This window comes from Epinephelus fuscoguttatus, linkage group LG24 (assembly GCF_011397635.1).
Source record: "Epinephelus fuscoguttatus linkage group LG24, E.fuscoguttatus.final_Chr_v1".
NCBI lineage: Eukaryota > Metazoa > Chordata > Actinopteri > Perciformes > Serranidae > Epinephelus > Epinephelus fuscoguttatus.
In genome coordinates this window covers 6,000,300-6,019,622 of record NC_064775.1, presented here as the reverse complement: position 1 = coordinate 6,019,622, position 19,323 = coordinate 6,000,300, and positions in this window count along the sequence as shown.

Here is a 19,323-nt window from a genome sequence, read left to right as displayed (position 1 = left end):
GTTTTCCTGCAGAGAATCATGGCCTCAGACTTTGAAGTGCCGATCGCTTCACACTCGGCTGCAAACCACCCCAGTGCATGCTGGAGATCATGGTGTGTTTAAAGACTAGTAAATAGTCAGCAGATAGGTTCAAATTAACTAAGTAAGTGAGTCTTTGTGTCAGTTAAGTATATTCAGTAATGTTCAGGTTATGGTAATTGATTCCATTTTTCCATTTGTATGATTTAATCACTCATGTTCCTTTTATTCTGTAGGCCCTAATGAAGTCTGGCCAGACCTGCGGACAGCCAAACAACAAGATTTTAAATCCAATAAACCCTGGTTAGGATACAGAAACAAAAAAAAACTGCATTAGGGATCAACAAGGACCAAGGGTTGTATCTCTTTCTAAAGAATGGATGAACTTAGAAATTCGAGCTTCTGGCCAAGGGAGCAGACAGACAAGTCTGTCAGTCTTGAGAAATAAGGTGAGGAAATGAGCTCTGTCCAAGGCGCACCCTTGAGCTGTGGAGATGGCAGAACAACAGAAAGAAGCAATCACTGAGAATGTGGTGGAGGCTATGACTGAGTCCTGGGTTTTGAACAACCAAACCTTTCGTCCAAAAAGGAGCAGGCCTTTGTCGGACCATTAGAGCGTCATTAAGCTACAGGAATTGAATGGAACAGGGATGGGCTCAATACTTTGTTTGTATTACAGCGCAAGACAACCAAACATGTTGCTGATGTAGCTGTCCTACATGACGAGGCTTCTTCGTTCACTCAAAAAAACAGACAATCACTTTGAAGCCAAAGCTGTAAAACTGAGCATGAGCTGAAGTAGGATCACAACGTCTTCATATTGAGTCGTGGATATACGCTTCGTGGACGTCCCTGGGAGCTCTTGTGCAACACTCATGAGAGGAGGTCCAACAAAGAGAAGCGAGCTTTATTAAACTGTGTTTAAAGCCTTGTCATTTTTGTGTGTCCTCGGGCTTATGTATGACACACTTCACGAACAAAGAAATCGATCACAAGCGCGTCAGGTCTTGTTCTATGACCCCAATCTGCCGAAATAACAAGCACCATAGGTTCATTTAAAGAGCATTCAAGTGAGCCTTGAAAAGAAATACAAAGCTTGAGTCTATCAATCCATGCCCGCTCTTGAAAAGCCTTTTTCAGGGTGAATGATTAACAGTCCCCCGCATCCACCTTTGTGAAGAACAACATATATATGTTCAATACAAGAGATGCTTTATTTACTGAAGTATCTACTTGATGTTTCAGTGCCTTGAGCCAAATGAGCATTTATTTAAAAAGAGAGAATATTTACTGTGGTTTTAATATTGTAGTAAATTCCATGGTTTTAAACTACTTCACCTCAAAAGAAGAGATGTAATCAAGCCTCTTGACCTGACCTGAGGTGTGTCAGTCAGGGACCTCTTTGTAAGCACATATGTGGTTGTAATGACATGTAACACAATGCTATTATTATATAACTATTATTTTAGTTGGACAGGCTTTGTACAGGGAAAAATGTGATTAGGAAAGTAATGTATTGTGGTGGCAGAATGAATTAATGTGAACCAGAGTACCTTATGCCCTACATCATTTTGACATATGTTAAACATATGGTTTGGAGAATGTAATTGAATTCTAAGAATGATCTTCATAAAAAATAATCTTGAATTGTCTTATATTTATGTGTGGCACCCTGGACATTTTGTTAGTTCAGATAATGTTCAGAATTATTCCTTCATTAGTTCTTGTAAGTAACTTGGTAACCCCGACCACTATTTTTCTATTAATATAGTTAAATATAGGTAAAACATAAGATGCAGGTGAGTGAAGTGCACAAGCCCCTTACACATTTATGTTAAGTTTGTCCTTAGGTTGTGGTGCCATATTTCTATGTTTACAGTGTAATTTATGTCCGTAAATAAGGCAGCTAACTATTGCTAGCCTCGAGTGAGTGTTAACAATAGTTAACGGTGTCCCACAGTGATGTTAGTGGTCTTAACTTGTATTGCAGCTAAGTGACAATATGCAGCTACGACTTACCTACTTTGTGAGCTAAATATGCAAGAGCAGTCTTACATGTTATGTTTACACTGAAAACCTTAATTTTAATGTAAAGTCTACACATGTCCTGGATTGTCAAAATGACAAACTTTAAGTCAACAATATTTGAGATTTGAGTCAATTTGACTAAGATTTCTAAAGCAGATTTAGCCGAATTAGTTCAAGGCCAATTAACAACATTATTATTGTACACTTAACATATATTTTATTGATATAATAGAATTAAAAATGGTTGTAAAAATGTGTATTTAATGGGGTTTTTTATGTTTAAATGACAGAATTAAATGGTCAATCGACAAGGAAAAAAAGTTATGTTTAACTGACATAAAATTCTTATTTTGTGTCTGGTGTACAAAAACATTTATGTTACTGTATTGCACTAAAGTAAATGTTTTGAGTGCAAGCTGTTCAAGCTTAAAAAAATATTAAGGTTACAATTTTTCGTGCATCTTTGTAAGTAGTTCCAACTCAATGTGTACTCCAACAAACCCTATTAGTTTAGTACGACCAGTATGATTTGCTTTGACCTGAAGAAGCCTAATTAGGTTGAACCAACTTAACATTTATGCAAAACATATGGTGATATTTAATGGTCAAATTATTTTACTTAAGATATTCTAACTAACTTATTTCAATTCCATCCTACTCAAAAACGTGTTTTTTTTTAAACTTTTTTTAAAAAACTTTTTTTTAACAACTTCTTTAATTAAGTTGTCAACTGACAAAAACACATTAATAAAACAAACTTATGTTATAAGTCAAGATAATAAAAAAATCACACTCTAGCCAACCCTCCTTTTCTGATATGTAACAGTCCCTTATACAGAATTTTATTTAATTTAAAACTGGTGGATCAACTGAGTATCTACGTTGCTTAGTGATGGCCAAATGAAGCTTCATGAACCATTTTCTTTATTTTTTGGGTCCACTCTGGAACTCTTTGTTCAGCAAAGGGAAGCGCCATCTAGTGGGTTCTGCAAATTCAACTGGTGGTTCATGAAGCTTCATTTGGCCATCACTAATGTCGCTGTCCCCTGAGCCATGCCGCTAGCGTGACTAAAAACAGGGGGGAAAAAAATATAACAAATAAAATACAAATAAGGGCACGTCTTTGATAAAAGAATGTTTTAAATAAGATTTTGTCACAGTTCATTCATTTTCTAACCGCTTCATCCTCTTGAGGGTCGCGGGGGGGCTGGAGCCTATCCCAGCTGATATTGGGCAAGAGGCAGGGTACACCCTGGACAGGTCGCCAGACTATCGCAGAGACAGACAACCATTCACGCTCACATTCACATCTACGGACAATTTAGAGTTATAAATTAACCTGCATGTCTTTGGACTGTGGGAGGAAGCCGGACACGGGGAGAACATGCAAACTCCTCACAGAAGGGCTCCCACACCCGGGATTGAACCAGCAACCCGCTTGCTGTGAGGCGACAGTGCTAACCACCACACCACCGTGCCGCCCTTTGTCACAGTTAAGATAAATAAAGAACAATTTGAGAATGTACAGATTAAACATGGTGTTTACTGAAGAAGCAGCACCCTTGCAGGGGATTTTGTCTCTCAACTGTCTGCTGTTAATCATTTTATCCCGTCTCCACTGACATGATTGTTTTTAAGAGAAAAAAACACAACTTCAAAAAAAGTGAGTGTTGTTTCTTTTGTATCTTATCTGACTTTGTGGAAGAGAATGACCAAAAGCAATGAATAATAATCAAAAGAAACATGAGATGGCCATGACCTCTGCTTCACTTTCAGACATATTTTAGATATACATGGGCACAAACTAATTAATGCTGATCAGAACTCCATGTCTTCGAAGAGTTTGAGGATTTGCAATCACTGCAGGGCAACTTCACACAGCTCCCAGCAGAACGTCCATTATGATAAAGGTGCCTTGCAGCCAAAATAGCGTCGGAGTTATTGGTCTCTCACTGTGTCCGCGGCTCTCACAGCAACACTGATGACCCAGCACTTTGAAAAGTTGTGTCCGAAATAGATGATTAAAGGCATCAGGACACCTCTGTGCAGGAGGTTAACCTGCTGAAGGCAAAGACGGTATTAGAAGTAACGCAGAATGGATGTGGCTCTGGAAGTTCACTGACATCTATATTTTCACTTGTAGGAGGCTTTGATATTCAAAACTCAATAGGGATTTTGGGCCACTGAGCATCAATGAGATAAGGCCTTCTTAAACCTTTTCAGCCTCAGGCCTAAATGAGATACTTATTAGACATTAAGCTTTTCAGTTTGGCCTTAGGCTTAGAGATTCAAGGAATAAATTATATCCCCATTGCCCTGGGACTTATGGAAGCATACTTTCTTATGGATTTCCAAAAATAGACTGCTGACCCATTTTTGGACCCAGCCAGCACTTTAGGACTGGCTGATTGAAAGTGACTGCTGTACATGGTGCCTTGTCTGTTCCATTCTTGCCCGTCTGGAGCACCCACTGTACCACCTTGTCGCCCACAGGGACCCTCTGTACTCTGCAGCTCCTCTTGTCCTCCTCTTGCCCAGCAGCTACTAACAGAGACGTGGCTCCATTTCAGTGCGGGCGCATGCACAAGTGAGTGAGCGAGGTTAAAACCAGTGAATATGAGCGTTGTGACAAGGGCAGCTCAGCGAGCGAGGCTGACTGGTGCAGCTGAAGGAGATGTGCCTTGAAGGGAAGCACATGCCGCCGCTTCAGGCAAAGTGCTGAGTGCTTATGCATTTGTAAAGTAACCACAGCAGCAGCAACAGTGCAGGCAGACACAGTTTGGGCTCAGCCACTGTCTGAAATGTATTCATCTCTGAGAGGGACTGAGCCAAGGCCAGCTTGTAGTATGAGGCAATCATTCTGCTGGAACAGCTACAATACACCTAATAAAGCAAATCTAGTCTTGATCAGGGCTGGGTGATAAAACGATAACAATAATTATCTCAATATAATTTCCTTTATAAATATATAATGAGAAGGGGGGTGCTTGGTCTGCAACAGTGTTTTCAACAAAAAAACAGTGAGGGCTGATGGTGGGGGACACACAGCACCCACTGGGTCAGTCTCTTACACAGATGCCAATGATGCCAGCACGCTGGCTGACTGTCGTCTGTGGACATTCCCACAGGAAAGTTGTAATAGAACTAGTGCTGGCTCCCAGCGGCAGTGGATCCAAATCCGTGTACCTCTGTACTTCCCTTGACCGACGGCTGATTAGCTTTGCCTTACACCCGCCTACAACCGAAACTGCTGTTCCCCAAATTGTTGCCTCAAGTACAACAGAAAAGGAAGTGTTCAGTGCATCACAAGAAGAGATTAAAATGGATATGAGTTCATTTGATTCAGCTATATTGCAGAGCTGCGACATCTCTGTTACATGTAACACATGTGCCGTACCTATGGCAAAGCCGTCAAGTGGTCTGGATATCCCCGCCCATTTCTATTACAAAATGAAAGACGAATGTTGCCAGACTCCCATTCCGAAGTAAGGGAGGCTGGTGACGCAAGACTACCACTCGGTCAGCAGTCACTCAACAACGGCCCAACATTGACCGTCAGCCAACCATCAGCTTGGTGTGTCAACGCCATCGGTTGCTACTCGCCATTAACCACGAGAAGAAGAAGGAGTTGTAGAAGTAGTAGCAGAAGTATTAGAGGACCAGATTGGCCACTACTGTGTTGTTGTAACAACATGTAGAATCAGGATTTCTGTGTCTAAATATTGTTTAATTTATTGGCATTATTTTGACTGTAATTGTTCTGAATCGACCTCAGATTTGTTAAAAGTTCTTCTGTTTGGCAAATGCTGTCATGTTCTGACAATAAATAAGTGTTTAAACCTAAACGTCTTCAACTTTAACTCAGTTTTTATTGTGATAACATTTTTAGCCATGTAGTCCAGCCTTAGACTTGATAATAGAGGTGCATCTGCTGCTCTAGTTTTAGATTTGCTCAAACATTTGATACAGTAAATCATAATGTTTGTATTTATAAACTTTCTAAATATCTTTTTGTCATCTAGAGTACTTACTTGGATGTCTGGATATTTATCTGACATGATATAACGTGTTAAAAATGCACTGTCTAGCAACATAGAGTGCAATGGGTGTTCCCCAAGGTTCAGTATTAGGCCACCTATCACTTAGTCTGTATATCACTGATCTTCCATAAAAGTGACCCTCTGTGAAATTACAAATGTATGCCACTGACACTGTTGTATAGACTCATACTAAAACAGCTGAACTAGCAGCTCAGAAGTCAAGAACTGCTAAAAAGAATCACAGAGTGGGTCAATCAACCGTGTCTTAGTTCAAACATTGGTAAGACAAAAGGGATGTTCTTTTATAAAACCAATGCACATCCTCCTTATGTTCTCATCAAGGGTGCAAAGATTGATACAAAACATGAACCGCAACTTTGCAAATTTTAGACAAATTGGGAACAGTCTCTATGGATGCCACCACAATATGTAAGCTACGCTCCTTTGCCACATATCGTATTGTATTGTAACAGTCATGAAAACAAACCAGATACTACAACTATAACTATAATTGGCGGTTTGTTGAATGAGTGCTTCCCACTCAAAATGACAAGAGAGAAAAAAGTAGATTTTCACAAACCTTGGTTCACTTCTGGGCTCAGGAAAAAACAAGTTATATAAAAGATATATCACAAATCCAACTCCCCTGAATTTGAAAGAACACAAAACCTACAAAAATAAGTATGTACATATTTCACACACTGCTAAGAAAATATATTTCTCCAAGAAATTTCAAGAATCAACAAATAATATAAAAGCTACATGGAATACTATAAATCAATTGTTAAATTAAAAAATAAAAACATCATCGGGTTCTGGCTCTCAGTTTCTGAGTGGGGATATACTGATCAGTGATCCACATGAAATTTCCTGTGGTTTTAATAATTTCTTTGCAAATGTGGGTGCCTCTCTCTCAAATAAAACCAATATCACTGAGGGTAGTCCTTTAGATTATTTAGGAAAACAGTATCCCTGTGTATCACGGTTTAACCCTCCACAATTAATTTAAGTGAGTGATATTATTAAGAATTTAAAAAACACCTCAGCTGGCCATGATGAAATCAGTGTTTCATTAGTAAAAGAAGTGTCAGACTACATACTGGAACCTCTCACCCATATTCTAGGCCGATCTTTGGCAACCGGTGTTGTTCCCAAAGAGCTAAAAAAAAAAAAAAAGCAAAAATTGTACCATTGTTTAAAACTGGTGATAAAAGCAATTTCACAAACTATCGACCTGAATCCATTTTACCTTGTTTTTCAAAAATCCTTGAGAAGTTACTTTACAGTAGAGTACTAAACATTTACAAGACAATAATATCTTATACGAACATCAATATGGATTTAGAAAGCACAGTTCTACTTACATGGCACTTTTACAGCTCATAGATACCATACAGGCAGCTTCTGATATTAACAACTATTGTCTAGGTATTTTTTAAGACTTATCCAAAGCATTTGATACTGTTAATCAGGATATTTTGTTTGCCAAATTACAATATTATGGTTTTCAAGGTGACACACTTAAGTCGCTAATTCGTTACATGGGTGAAAAAGAGCAGTATGTAGTAATGAATGGTTGTGCATCTACCACTATTAATATAACATGTGGATTACCACAAGGATCTGTATTCGGACCTTTATTGTTCCTCATTTATATTAATGACTTTTCATCAGGTTGTAAAGCTTCACTACCTATTTTGTTTGCTGATGATATGAACATGATTTTATCACACAGTGACCTACACACCCTAATAAACGACACAAATGAAGAACTGGTGAGAGTTGCAAGATGGTTTAAAATTAATAAGCTCTCATTAAATGTCAAAAAGTCCAATTTTATAATCTTTCTAGGTAGAGGTAAGAAATATCTGAGGGATCATGCTGGAGTTTCAATAGAGGGAAATAAAATTTCTCGAGGCTCTTACATTCAATTCTTGGGGATCCGAGTGGATGAGAATTTGAATTGGAAAAAACATATTGTCATTTATACAAAAATTGTGAAGTCACTTGGAATCAGCAAACTTCAAAGGTTTATAAATGTATCTTGTTTACTGACCTTATATTATACCATGATTTATCCTTATTTAATTTATGGTAATATTGTTTGGGCGAAAACTTACCCCTCCAACCTTCATAAGCTTTACTTGCTGCAGAAGTATTTTGTACGATTGGCAGCTTTTTTATATATAAATACATGTTTTCACCCTTTTAAAAAAAAATTCATGTTAAATTCCCAATTTCATTCTTATACTACTAGACAGGTTGATTATCTTCATCTTCCTTTTTATAAAACTAAGCACGGCCAGTTTTCCCTCAGATATCGTGGTGTGCAAATATGGAATGCTAAAAAATTTTAAAAGGAAATTGTCATTTCACCTAACTCATGAAGTTTTATTGTGTATGCTTAACTACATTGCATTTATGTATGTTTTATATGCCCTTTTTTGCCCTTTTTTGTCAATTCTATTGGGTTTTTGTGATCTCAAATAGTTTTTCAGTTAGATATGTGCGTAGATTTTTACTTTTGATGTTTTAATTGTCGTTTTTTTGTGTAGTCTGTTCTCTTTTCCTTTCTTTTCTTTTTCTTTTCTTTTTTGTATTGTAAATTGTTGGTTTCTTTTGAGGTCCCTCATATAAGCCTGTTGGCTTTTTGACCTCTCCTGACACATTTATTTTTCTCCTTTAATTTGATTTTCTTTTAAATCTCTTATGTGTGCAAAATAAATACTAGAGAAACATCCCTCTGAGCTTTGAGAATTTTGGATTATTTTCAAATTTGTGTCTTGGGTATAAAATCTGCTAAAGACTACTCAGCTTTTGTTTTGCATTTAAATGTCCCTGCAGGTAATTAGTCTACATGGTGCTAAATTGGTGTGTGTGATGAACTACTGTGTGTAGCTTTCTTGTTTGTCTAGTTTGTATGTTTTGTTCATGACCTGCAATGTGAATATAAATGAAACTCAGCTCAGGAGCAATACAGAAGTTAGCATGTATGTTTATTGTATATGGTCTCTTACCAATAAAATAAATAAATAATAAATAATGTTATTGTGACTTTTTTCATATATCAGTGTATCCTGTTATATCACACAACACCCTCATTATTTCACAAAATTCTCCACCCTCCCACTGCTTCTAGTGATGGCCAAATGAAGCTTCATGAAGCACCAGTTGTATTTGCTGAACCCACTAGATGGCGTTCTTGGTGTAATGAAAAAGGCTCAAGGGATGGCAGTGCAGTTTGGTTTCAACTCGCAACGGCCAAATGAAGCTTCATGAACCATTTTCTTTATTTTTGGGTCCACTCTGGCACTCTTTGTTCAACAAAGGGTTAAAACCAAACTGCATTACCATCCCTTGAGCCTTTTTCATTACACCAAGGGCGCCATCTAGTGGGTTCAGCAAATACAACTGGTGCTTCATGAAGCTTCATTTGGACGTCACTACTATACACTGTTCAGAGGCCGCTGCAGAGTGAAGTCGCTGGCGTGTTCAGAGGGAACGGCCATGCGTCTTCCTCCCATCAGTGCCAGCGATATGCTCAAGTCCAGACACAGTAACTGACAGTAGGTGTGCTTAAATGTGCATTTAGTTCAGCACCTATCTCTTTCTCATCTCACCTCCCCTTCACTCTGTCTAGATCTGCCGACCCTTCCGAACCACATGCTGCACCCAATGATGTTAGTGTGAAGTACATATCCACTATTACCTCTCCACCTCTACCCTGGCCAGAGACCAACCACTGCCTGGGTTGTTCCATTTCCAAACATAGTTGAGTTTTAAAGAGAAAATATCTCAAAATAACTGCTCAGGAATGACCTGAGGAACATCGCAGAAAGCTCAAACACCCCAGATCCCAACCTGATCGAACATTTGAGGGACGACAGATAATTTAGGTTCATTAGTTTAATCATAGACTGCATAAAAAAATGGACATAGCTATCATGACGACACCCCTTGGTTTTTTTAAAGCCTCGAGTTTGGCATTACGGCCATTGCTGTTGCAACTTGGTTTTTTGAAGCCAGACGTGATCATATTTGGACGGAAAGGTCTAACTTTGGAGGAGCGAGAGGTGGATCTGACTGAGAAACCAAGGACACTATCAGCAGACAGCCTATCACTCAAAGTGGCATGCACTTCATTATGTTTAGCTTTAATAAAATGTAAACAGGTCATCCATCTATCCATTTTTATCTGCTTATCTGGGGTCATGTCTCGGGGGCAGGAGGCTGAGCAGAATACTCTAGACTCCCCTCTTCCCAGCGATGCTTTCCAGCTCCTCCTGGGAGATCCTGAGGGCTTCACAGGCCAGATGAGATAATCCCTCCAGCATGTTCTGGTCTGCCCTGGGGCCTCCCACCAGTTGGACATGCTCAGAGCACCCCTAACAGGAGGCGACACCAGAACCAACTCAACTGACCGCTTTCGACGCAAAGGAGCAGCAGTTCTACTCCGAACTCCTTACCCTGTCTCTAAGGCTGAGCCCAGACACCCCACGGAGGAAACTCATTACAGTTGCTTGTATCCATGATCCCATTCTTTTGGTCACTACCCAGAGCTCATGACCATAGGTGAGGTTTGGGACGTATACAGACCAGTAAATTGAAAGCTTTGCCGTCTGGCTCAGCTCCCTCTTCACCACAACTGTCTAGCACAGCACTTGCATCAAACTGCCTGTCCATCTCACGCTTCATTTTTCTCTCACTCATGAACAAGACGCCAGGATACTTGAACTCCCTTTCTCGGGGCAGCAACTCTGTCCCAACCTGTAACCTCCTGTTCTGGAGCCAGCCTCAAGTGGACATTTAAAGAGCTGCAGTTTTTGACACTTCTGTGTTGTCTTCATTTTTCCATGTTACCACTTGGTTTTACAATAAAAATGGCCCTCTCTCCTGGTCTTTAAAGCATCCTTCACATGTCCTTTTAATCCACCTGGGTGTCACAAAATATAGTCCGCCAGTCCTCTCAGCAATGGCCTCATTTGTCTGCAGTAATTATACTAATGTCTCAAAATTAACATAGCAATAATTTATTGATGATGAATGCTAAAAGTAGCTGTTCAAAATGACCTTGACTTATCGAATTGCAGGAGCCTTGGCACAAGTTCACAGATCTGAGCTCAGTCCAAGAGGTTGAGACTGACATCAGTGACAGGAGAGCTCCTTCCAATCTCTGCCTCCTCTGGGCTACACGGCTCGGGAAATGATCCATCTCTTTTTACTGCATGTGAAGGAAAGCAATATGCAAATCTCGCAGCACTAATGTGCGCTGTGGCCGGGCATTACTGAGGCTTAATTTTCACATTTCTCCAAACTCCCTCATGTCTGTGCCCTGGCCATCCAAACACCGGGCAAGTGGCAATTCTCACTTATTTGTGGGCCCCCCGAACCACCCAGTGGACCATGAAATGAGTTCATTTCACCACAGTGAGATGCAAATGACTGGTGCTACAATAATATCACACCCTGTCATAATCAGTTATGCATTTTGAAAAGGGAGGAAATGCGTCGTTCTGTCACTTTCTCAGTATTGTCTCCCGTTTGAAAGGATGATGACTCCCAACACAAATGCATGAAAAGGTCTGGCAGCATAAACACATATTGTACTCAGTTCTTCCTCACTGACTTTACAAGGATTTTCATTTTGCTATTATGGGCCCTTGTGTAATGCCCTCACTGTGTTTGTTCCACTCATTTCCTCTTTTCTAAGCTGTTCCATATGATGAGCTCCTCATTTAATACACATAAATACCTCGGTGACCCTCCTATCAGACAGCCCATCATTTTCGAGGCGGCCAGTGATTACTGGGCCAATTAATCTAGAGATAATGCTTACATGTTTCCATATGCCAATGAGTGATCCATTCACTGCCGAGCTGCTGAAAGACCTGAGGATCTACTGAATGGTACACTGTAATCTGTTTGGGGACGCTACAGCATTTTGTAATGTGTCTCAATAGTGACTACTGACAAGTTCATGTTCAGAAAAAACTTGAATGAATCGAGATGTTTACACTCTTATCCTGTCAAGCTCTTGATTTGTGAGTTCTTATTTTACCTCAGACTTGCGTTCTTGCTCACATAAAACCCTCTAATTAGTCAACATTTGCCTCTGTGAGTTAACTGGTAGGTAAGAAATAATACATTTGGGGAAATAAAAGAAACAATGTGAATGTTATGACAGCCTGGAGTGCATTGTAGCCTGTGTAACCAGCCCATTCTCACTTCCAACTCATCAAAGATCCCACTGTGTCAGTGGTGTCATCGTCAGACACTGATGCACAAAGGCACCATTCGTGGCAGCATGATATGCAACTACTGTTCTATCCACCTCATTCCTAGCCCCCACATAAAGTATGTTATCATACCTCTGCCAACTCTGACAGCCATCTCAAAGCAACCGAAGACGCTAGCAATTAGCTTGCCTTGCTACATTAAAATGCTGTTAGCTTTAACATGGCCCGAGCTAGCTTAAGGTACATGTGCTCCTTCTAAAGATGATTTCAGATTTCTGATGACTTATTAAGAGATGCTAAGACATTCGGCAAACATTTAACATAAGTCAGTATTAACTGTAGCTCCATGTAAAGTGAATAAATGTGATGTTTCCCAGCTAAACCTCTGCTCGTCCGCGTTAACGATGCAGTTTACATGTTTTTTTAACTTCTGATTATTAAAGACTGTTCTGAGTGAAACACGAGCAGCACTCATTTTGTTAGATGATATAAAGGAAGCTCGGTAAATCAGTAACACATTCTCAGCCCTAATGACTAAATACATATTTTAAGGTTTGTTCCTGAGTTTATTTTCTAATGTAGGTTGAGAATGAAGTCAGACAGGGAAAGACAGGGATATCATGTACTGACATTGAGTGACAGTGTCAGTCTATGTGTCACTCTCTTCTGCAAATTCTGATTTGACACTTTTTCACTATGTCTCATGAAGCTCTTGTGATTTTATTTCTCGTATCACTGGTCCCTTTGGCAACAGGAACAATCCCTTTTTGTTCTGGTTACATGTTCAACACAGAGTTGCTAAAGACAAAAATTTAGCTTAGACTGGTTGTGAGTAGTTACCGACACGAACAGTGCAACAGGTACCAGAGCTCCGCAAAGACATTTTAGAAAATGCTGAGTTAACTTTAGTTGAATATTTGTTAAAAAAATAAATCAGTATTTGCGAAACTGAAGGCAAATTACTTTGGAAAAGAACCAGCGTTGGCAGTTAGCCACCAAGAGTAGCCACTGGGACTAACCACAGACAGTCTCACTGGAAGTTGTGCACCTAATCATTTATACAGTAGAGCGAGAAAGTCTGTATGGGAGGGTGAGAGAGGGCAGGTGGTCAAACAAAGCCTGGACTTTCACTTGGGAGCCCCCTGTTCAAATCATGAGCTTCATTTCTAAACCTAACCACACCCAAGGTAATAAATCAAAAAGCAAAGTGTTTTACCTACACTGTCATTTTATTTTGACAAAAGATGCATTTAGCAAGCAGTAACAACATTTCTTGTGAAAATGGAAGTGTATTTTGAAAAGACACAAAGCATGTACCAAGCGTAAAATGAGAAACCGTTCATTAACTTCCAAAATAGATGCAGAGAGGTACCTAGTGCATCAAGTTTAGATGCGTAAGTCTTAAGGTTGACGGAAAAGGTGAGAAAGAAAAGGTAAGAATGTAAATTGTATTTAAACTGTCCATCCATCTTAGGCACACTGCCAGTGTGGTTGCAGGGATAGCAGAGTCAGTCAGTTGGTTTGTTGCCCACTTTGGTATCCATCTTGTCAGTGCACTCTCACGTCTACATATTATGAGCTACATATCCTCTTGCCTCTGCTGCTTATGCCCCAGGACGCCCCAGCCAACTCCGGGACGTCAACAAAAGCACATAGTTAGGTCAACTCATTCTCACTCTACATATCTACGGTCATGGTCTTTGGTCATGGACTTTCCGTATTGAGATATGACAAGCAAGGTACCCTGGGTGCATTAGTTGTTGACGTTGGTTGGGTTTAGAAAAAAAGAACAGGGTTTGGCTTTACAAACAGGAAGTGAACACCGGCATCCCGGGTGACAGCCTGTGGTTGTTGGATCGATCCACCACGCCTCCCATCCACCTTACTCAGACTTCCGCCCCCTTATCTTTCGTCGTAATGTTCCCCCTGATGTCGCCAGGCACCCTTAAATAACGGTGACCGGCTGCGTGTCATACCAGTGTCTGACACTGGAAATTCCTGACCAAGCTCCGGTATTCAACAACTTCAGAGTGAGACAGGATGTACACAGGATCACATTACTGCAAATAGTCTGACACTGTGTACTTTGTCATGTCTTTATTGCTATGTTCTCATAAAGAATGCAGCGTTAGCCATATGAATCATAAACGTCCAGCCCAGTTAGTGTCACAATGCGATGGCCTCGTCCCTGAGCTTTGTGTTTGTAGTGAAGCTTACACGCAGCGAGCTCTATGAATGATCCTCAGTGAAGCCCCGTGCTCTTGTATGAGCAGTAAAATAACAATCATACTTCTGTAAGAAATGTCAGACACAAGTTATTAGGCTGCCAGCCTATAAATAGAAGATGGCACATTTTCACCGCTCGCATTATCGTTTGCCAGCAGATGCACGGGAGAGAGAGGAAACGCGCTAAAACAGTCCATTTAGTGGTGAGGAATAAAACTCTATTTGTTTTAATCATTAAACAAGGGGGGAGTTATTGGACTGAAATATGTGTGGCAATATTACGTGATGCTAAATAGCTTGGCTGCACTGTGATGAATTTCAAACAGCCAGAGGTCAGACAGAGTCCAATAACAATGGATGTGTAGATATGCATGGAAAATCTGTGGGGGTGGAAATGAATGCACGCTCATTATAGCTCCCTTGTTTTCTGCATTTTCATCTCTGAAATCAAGGGAGGACCAGACACCATTAAAAGTGGGGCGGATGGAGCGGCGCTCTGATAGGCTGCTCTGTGTCTGTCTGAGCTGCACTTTTATCTTGAAAGCAGAAACAGCTTGTCAGAGGTATAGAAACTTTGGTAAAGTGACTGCAGGCCAGCCTTCTATTAGGAGATACTCCTGTATTACGACTTTATAGCTCTGTTATCTGTTGCAGGTGCTCATCACATGTCTGATGTCTATGAGTGGTTAGCACTTTTTCCTCTTTTCTCGCCCATTAATCATGAAAACTGAATATTTTTACATTGTTAATTTGGTACTTCCACGTGAACAGAGGATTGGAATACCCAGAAAAGCCAAAATAAAGTGGAAGTGGCTACACGTGTGATATGTAGTGTCTTTGTTAGAGGCCAAACAAATCATTGAAATCACATATTGGTTACTGCAGCTTTCCTCCTGAACACACATCTGCATGTTCTCGCTAGTGTGTTGTGTCAGACAGCAGCACCTGCTGCACAGCAGGGAATGTGGAGGCAAATTGTCACAGTGTGTCAGGTGTCTTTAATGGCGTTTAATCAACGATGTTGCAGAGGTAAAGACAGATGCATTCATTTAGATGAATCTAGCAGAGGATAAAAAGTGTTGGGAGCAGGCCTGGACTGCCTGTGAGCTTTTTGTATTGAGGTAAATGCATTTTGGAGCGCTGCCACGGACTCAGACTTGATTGTGTGTTATCTTTAGCTGCACTGCACATCACGTCAGTGCAAAGTAACCCTTGAGATGGGCTCTATCTACAAGGAGCTCTCGGGCGAGATGATAAAGCTGCTTGCTTCTCTGTTCTCACAGGTAGGAACTTCTTCTCCTGTAGGAAGCTGGAAAAAAAATCTCCTGACAAACTGCTGCAGAGAAACAGAAATGATCTCTTTGCACTTGTTTGTGTCAGGGAAGAGATAACACTGAAAACGTCAAAGCTCCAGTAATCAATGTATTTATATTAACACATCATACCTCTTTTGTGGACACTTTTAAAGCACAGTACACTAATTCATGTAAAAAAAAGATGGCAGCCATCTTTGATGAAACAGTTTGCAGCAAAATGAGATCAGAATCAGAATTGGCCAACATGTTTTTCCTTTGTTTCTGTCTCTCTCTTTGTCTTTTGCACAATGAATGAATGTTAGATACACTGAAGAGCATTCTATTTCATGTCCCATCTGCTCTTGGGCTATCACGATAACAGTATGCATGCATAATATGATGTTAATTCCACTACAGAAGGCACTTGATTATCATTAAAATTATGTGGGGGGAAAGAAAGTCTATGTATTGAGTATTGGTTATTGGTCATTTAAGTTGTTGTATATTGGCAGAAAATCCAATATCGTGCATCCCTACTGCCAAGTTTTTAAAGACAATGCCTACTTTTTTTTTATACTTATTACATTAAAGTAATATCTATTATTCGGTTTCACCATGTCCATGATTTGGCCTTCATTCACTTTTATGGAACCATTCGTGGTGATATTTTTTTTTAAAAAGAACAAATATAGCTGCAAGCCAGTGATGTCCAAATGAAGCTTCATGAAGCACCAGTTGTATCTGCTGAACCCACTAGATGGCGCTCTTGGTGTAAGGAAAAAGGCTCAAGGGATGGCAATGCAGTTTGGTTTTAACTAGCAACGGCCAAATGAAGCTTCATGAACCATTTTCTTTATTTTTTGGGTCCGCTCTGGCACTCTTTGTTGAACAAAGCTTCATTTGGACATCACTACTACAGGTCCTACTAACCCCAAATACCTAGGAATAAACTCTACTCTAGACTATGCAGAATCTGTTAACCTAATTTGGTGCCTATGGTCTCCAAGCGGCGGAGAGTGAGGTAAACAGGTGCACTGTGTTGGCTCTCTGTGTAAACACTTTAGCATTAGCCAAAATGTTGGAGCATTTTAATTAAATTGAGGCCACAAATTGCATCTCATGTGCACAAATTTGTTGACTGTTTCTCTGTGGCAACTCCCAGGCTCCATAGTTTTAACTAGCGATGGCCAAATGAAGCTTCATGAAGCACCAGTTGTATTTGCTGAACCCACTAGATGGCGCTCTTGGTGTAATGAAAAAGGCTCAAGGGATGGCAATGCAGTTTGGTTTCAACCCTTTGTTGAACAAAGAGTGCCAGTGTGGACCCAGAAAATAAAGAAAATGGTTCATGAAGCTTCATTTGGCCATTGCTAGTTGCAACCAAACTGCACTGACATCTCTTGAGCCTTTTTCATTACACCAAGAGCGCCATCTAGTGGGTTCAGCAAATACAACTGGTGGTTCATGAAGCTTCATTTGGCCATCACTAGTTTTAAGTCAAAAGGAGGGATGTGATGTCATTCTGTCGTCACATTTAGCCACTTGTTTGCAACCACCTTTTTTTAAATAACATAAAAGCTTCAGAGTTCACAAGTTGGGTATTTACTTACGTATTTTATGTGGGGAGTGGTAAAATGCTAACTCATTTCCTGCTTTTAGGATTCATTCCTGGCGCACCCTATTGGATCTAAGGGTGGTTGATGGCGGTGGTGATGGAGTGGGTGTGAATGAGCTGCCCAATTTTTAAAATTTGTCCCCATGTCCATCATTCCTAATGGCTGGCATGAGTCTGAGTGTGCAAAGTGCACACTTAGGAGAGTATAAATGTTTGTTTGGAGTTGACTCCAGATTGAAGGGAATTATTTTCCTGACTTGCTGACATCTTTCTTCAATTATACTGAGTACACTTATTTCGCTTGCTGGTCCCACTGAAGCAGGATGCCATGAACATCTCTTCACTTTAAGGGGCACTCCAGTGTTTTACTTCCATGAGGTTTGAGGACTCACAAGAGAAAATAACAGTACATCCTACATCCCCCATGATGCAACCGATAGACACACACTTCCACTATGTGCTTTGAGAACCATAACGCGTCACTCTGACATAGTCACAATCATTTTACCAGACTTAACAAAGCTCTTCCAGAGGCACAGGTGATACATATACAACTGTTCACTGGCTGAGCAGGACTTAACATGACAATGAAACAGATCTGCATGTGTCAGACCCACAAGGTGTCACTGAATCATGATGTGGGGAAAGCATTCCTGCAGTAACATGACTGCGCACAGAAGAGCAGAAGACACAGCAGAGTCTGGTGTCTGTCTCAAGCTAAACCAAATCACACCTAATGAAGAGCAAGATGTGATCCTCAATGAGCTAATATGCAATATGATTTGTTCCATATTCCCCCACTGCAGTGATGGAAGTGACAATAACACAGTTATGAATAATAATACATTGAGTTTCATTATTAAACATGACTGTACAGCAGATTAGATGGTAGAAACCAGAGCTGGCACGCAGCTCACTTTCTGTTTCTGTGTGCTTGCTTACTGTGTGTGTGTGTGTGTGTGTGTGTGTGTCTCTACAGTGGCTGCTGCCAATTTATGGAGTCATGAGCGGGGGAGCGGTGGTGGAAGTCAGGCTGAAATTTCAGAAATGGCCTCCATCCCTTCTTCAGGCCCTCCTGTCAAATGCAGGAGTTTAAAAAGTATTTTGAATAAGATGAAGGCAAACAGCCGTGACTGTGTGGGAGACGGTGAACACAGCAGTGTGTGCTGCATTGTCTGCTGTCTACATGGGAATATTTACTGTCATCATAAAACCTGATACAGAACTGCGGTTTGTTTAAAGTGGGGACATTTTCAGAGTTATACTGCAGATACATTCATACATTTTCATACTACTACATACTACTAAAAGTTTTAAAATGTACGCTGTTAAATAATACCATTTTCTGTTGGAATATTCATATAAATCATACCATGGAGCACATTAATGTGTCTTATCCCAACTCTTCAAATACCACTGCTTTGTCAGTGGCGTAAATGTCAAAATATGATGCGCTAGGTACCCTCCTGTGTCACTTTTGGATGTTGACAAACGGCGTCTCGATTGACGCTTGTTACATAAATTGTGTCTTTTCAAAATAAACTTCCATTTTCACAGAAAATGTCCAGTTTCTGCTCATTACATGCATACAGTCGTCTTTCAAAATAAACTTACAATGTAGGTCAGACACTTTGGATCTCATTCATGAAACGTGAGCAGAACAAATATGTGTGTAAAGTAGTGACGGCCAAACAAAGCTTCATGAACCAGTAGTTGTATTTGCTAGTTGAAACCAAACTGCATTGCCATCCCTTGAGCGTTTGTCATTACACCAAGAGCGCCATCTAGTGGGTTCCGCAAATACAACGGGTGGGTCATGAAGCTTCATTTGGCCATCACCACTAATAAGTAGAAAAAAGTAGGCA